The sequence below is a fragment of the Sinocyclocheilus anshuiensis genome, unplaced genomic scaffold (genome assembly GCF_001515605.1).
Source record: "Sinocyclocheilus anshuiensis isolate Anshui unplaced genomic scaffold, SAMN03320099.WGS_v1.1 scaffold1527, whole genome shotgun sequence".
Taxonomy (NCBI): Eukaryota; Metazoa; Chordata; class Actinopteri; order Cypriniformes; family Cyprinidae; genus Sinocyclocheilus; species Sinocyclocheilus anshuiensis.
The window spans coordinates 519,792-524,266 of NW_015548280.1; the positions used below are offsets into that span (position 1 = coordinate 519,792).

Genomic DNA, 4,475 nt, shown 5'->3' on the forward strand with positions numbered 1-4,475 from the left:
AAAACGAGGGAAGAGGTGTCATGTAAGCCTCTGTGCTGTTGAAATTAGCCTACATGAATAGGTTTTATTGCCATTATGGGCAGGGGATTTCTAATTCCCAGCATGTTTGGCATGTGGGAAGAGTAAATGTTGAAAAATGAGGCATTGTATGTGTTTTTGAACCAAATAAGAAAGATGATGGTGTTTAATGTTCTGTTATGTTGGAATTTAGAAAGATATATGTTACAGTGAAGTTTTAAGAGTTATAGGGAGAAGAATGCACCTTGTAGGCTGATGACAGTTGCTCCATTTATTTAATGGCATTTTACTGTACAAAGCATTATCTATGAGGTTATGATTTTTCTCTCTTTTTTATATCTATTTATGCTGAAATATATTATATACTCTCCCAGTAGGCTACTATTCGTCTGTCGTGAGTGCAGTTCTCTCTCTCTCTTCTCGCTGTATAATGGCACAGCAACACCTGCTCTCATTTCTTTATTCAGAAAGCCTTATGAAGTGCCGGGAGACTCTGCCATAAAGTGGCGAGGATACAGATACATCAGATGTTTATTGTGATTTTTTACAGTCACTGTAATGAAAGTGTCGTGATCAAGTAAGAGATCGTTTTGGATCCGGAGGAAAGCGGCGTTTGCGCAGCTCTGTCAGATGATTTGATGTAACAGTCTGTGATCGGTGGCACATGCATGCATAGACAACACGACCGCGCGAGATATTTAGACATGTCGAGGAGCTGAATTTGCAGGATTGTGGTTAAACATGTCTGAGGGGGTTAGAAGAGTGAAATTCTGCAGCTCTGAGTCCATGTGGGCTTTTTAGAGCAATCCGAGAAACACTGACGTTCAAGTTGCATGGGGCTATTTTCTCCTCTGCAAGCGGGTAAGTAGGTTATTTCACCTGTTCCTTACCTTAAGTCATACAGTCTCCACACAATGTTCTCGTTTTACCCTGTTTCACAGACTCTGGTCTGTTTACGCTGAAATAAACACTAAAATATTTTGTCAGGTAACTTAAAACTTGCTAAATGTGGGAACACGTATTAACTGTTTCGTCAATATATCAAAAGACTGAATCAAACTGACTACGTTAGGATACACAAATCAAAGTATTTTTTTAATGGTAGCTAACAAATGCATGTTTTTAGTAAATCTTCGTCTTTTGTTTTTTCACGTAATATGCACAAAATGGTTTTAATAGCTTTATAACTGGTTGTTTATCATATTAAAAAAATCAGATAACAGACCTTTGTGAGTATTCAAATTAAAAGTTCAAATTATTGTGTGTAGTGCTTTTGAGCCTATCTATCTATCTATCTATCTATCTATCTATCGATCTATCTATCTCAAGAATAATTTCATCATCTGTCTGTCTGTCTGTCTGCCTATGAGTTGTGAATTTTCATAACTTAATAATGTAATAGGAACATAAAGGTCACTGTGTACCACTCATAGTTTGTTGAATTATTAGCTAGGCTGTATTGTAGCTTGTTGCTCTATTCAGTTGGTCTCCGTTGATTCTGAATGATTGCACCTGCACACACACCTGATATACCAAGATCCCATGAGATGTAACACTGTCAGCATTAAAAATAAAGTAGAATTAAAATAAAACAATACCTTATAATAATGATATGAAACAATTTCCCCCTTGCTTTCTCTCTGTCATTTTTTTTTTTCAATTCTAGTTCTACTCCTGCACTGTCATCTTGTTTTCACTACTTCAGATATAATCAAGACTGGCAAGAATTACACCAAAACATGTGAGTACGTTTTGTTTGAGTGTTTTATGCATGTTTTCACAAATGCACTTGTGAGTGCTGAATAATTAGGCAGAGTTTCTTTAGGTTATCTGGAGGTTAGTGCGCTTTATGTATGCCATTAAATTATTATATGCTGTTTCATTTTAATCCTCATGTTGTGTTCATGAAAAAGCTAGTTAATGTTAGAATTAGCCAGAACAAGAAAACAAGAATAAGTTTAAATGCCATTTTCATATTACAGTTGTGTTGTTTTTGAAAAGTATGGTCAAATGCAAAAAGTAAATAAATCGCCAGTAGCCTGCTAATGGGCCCTGGTAAGTTATGCTACATTACATAAAATAAATAACCCAGAGTATTGACTTTGAAGTCATCAAGTTGTAGATTATAATGATGCTGTTCTTTGCACTTGTTAAATAACCCTTTTCATAACCAAGCAGATCAATCAAACCCCTTACAACTCATTTCAGATTTTCTCATTATCAAACTGGACTTGCAGAAAATATAAAAATAAGACTTTTAATCTTTCAAATCTGAAATTATGCATCAGACTAATGCTGCCTTCACATGCTATCGAGAAAAAAAAAATCCTAATTCCCCCTTTTGTGATTAAGAGATTGTAGCAGTCAAGTGCATTGTTGCATTGTAAAATGTAGCATCCCATTGGTTGACAATCATATAAATACATGCTTATTTTACTGTTTATAAAACATACAATATGCTTCAAATGATTGTTCATATATAGCCTATAAACACACTACTTTAGCGACAAGATAAAGTGATGTCGTTTAAAGTTAAAATGTTAAAATGTTAAAAGTTTATGGCCCGCCCAACTCGGAAACTCTGGTATCAAAATTATCTCAGAGTTTCCCAGTAGTAAATACGACTTGAGAGGCGCTTTAGTACACAAGCTGAAGTGTCAAAGATGGTTAATTTGTGTACCAGTCTGGATAAATGTCCTCAACATTGACTTGATATGTTTTGGCTTGGAATGATGAACTTGCCATAAATAATATGAAGAGTCTGTGGTCATATGATTGAAATAAGGTGGGTGGTCACTGGGTGAGTTGTATCCACAGGGCTTTTAAACATCTGTGTGGCTGTCGCTTTCTTACTCACTCTTTCTCTCCTTTGATCTCGCTCTCATTACTGCAGATGAGAACCTCATCCTTCTTTGCAAAAAGGAGAAGGTCAGAATTGGAACCTGCTTGGTGGATCGTTTAAGATATTACTATAGGAAAGACTGTGGCAGGCAGTACATGTTGATGAAACTGATTTGTTCAGGTAAGCAAAATGTCCAATTTTCAGTATTCTGTAAACATACAGTGTTTTCAGATAGTGGAGAAGTCTGTCATCCTTTACTGTCTCTTCTGGTCCGTGATTTGCATCTCTTCCATTGCTGGAGCGTTGCAAGCACATCATGGAGTTAAAAACCACAATTTTACGCAGATTTATAGAACAGAGGTTTCACACACTTGTAATGTTGATACCAGTTTTATCCTGAGGAATAAACAAACAAACCAAACTGTAGGCAGCTAGTTGGGGGTCGAGACAGAAACCATGGCAACGTGGCTCCAAGTTGTGATTCAACTGGGCTATCTTGACACTGAGTTGATTAAGCAGTGTTGTTTTAAAGGGAGCCCTTTTTCTCCTCACTTTGCCTGGCAGCCTAAATAAGCTCAGAGCTCACAGCACAACAAACTATAAAGCATGTAAACTACCACTCAGAGAGTGCCAGAATTGTCTTCTAAGAATGAGAATTTTAATGTTTTCATACTTATATCTGACTGAGATACATCTCCTCGCCGAATTACATAAAGGCAGGTTATCAGCCATCAGGGATAGTTCTCTACCCTACGCTGTGCAAACAAATCCAATAAGAAATTAGTTTTGCTGGTCCATTCAATAAAAGTAAAATGTTTTTTGAATGCTAATACGTGCCCAGGGGACTGCAGTTACTTCTTTTCCTTGCAAATTTTTAATCAGAATCTCATCTTTTGTTATTGCTGTAATTATTATACAAGACCAGTACTGTGAAACCGAAGGCAATGCTTGTGATTATGTTACTGTTCTTTCACTGACATATAATCTTGTTTGCTAAGAGGCCACTGTCCTCTTTTAAACACCTTTGTAAGACAGGCAGCCCCTCAGCCATAGCACATTTAGGTCATTGCTTATTCAGACTGACCTTTGGCTAAATTGTTTACAGACAGAGGAAATTGTATCCACTTAAACTTATGGTGTCACAAGACTTTCAACACGTAGCAAAAAAACATGGTGACTGCATTTTGTTTAACCTCACAGAATTAAACAACCTTAAATAAACCTATAAAGACAAACCTACTGTAAATTTAGATGTTGTTAATCAGTCGTATATGCTGTACATTTCACATTATTTCATTTTTTTTTTAATGATCATGTTTAAAAGCTGGATTCGTTGTGAAAAACTACATTACACATGCTGCTGTATAGAAAATATCACCAATCAGAGAGTGATGGTTAGCAAATCATCCCAAAAGAGGAAATGACGTAATCGAGTTGGTCTCGCTATGCTATCAAAATACTATATAAATGTATGTTTTACAATTAACTTTATATAATATATATATTAGGGATGCACCGATACCACTTTTTCCAGTACTCGCCTGATACCGATACTTTTATTTTTGGTTGTTTCTATAGATATAATCAACAACTCTAAATGAATAGTTTTATATTT

The 4,475-nt window shown here is 35.9% G+C and overlaps 1 long non-coding RNA gene across 1 annotated transcript; it reads left to right on the forward strand.

Annotated features, from left to right (window-relative positions):
- Positions 1 to 547: 547 nt before the first annotated feature.
- On the forward strand, positions 548 to 3,034 carry LOC107655827 (uncharacterized). The gene is made up of 3 exons (XR_001630494.1): positions 548 to 879; positions 1,685 to 1,759; positions 2,912 to 3,034. It is a non-coding gene; the product is annotated as an uncharacterized LOC107655827 (long non-coding RNA).
- The last annotated feature ends 1,441 nt before the right edge of the window (positions 3,035 to 4,475 follow it).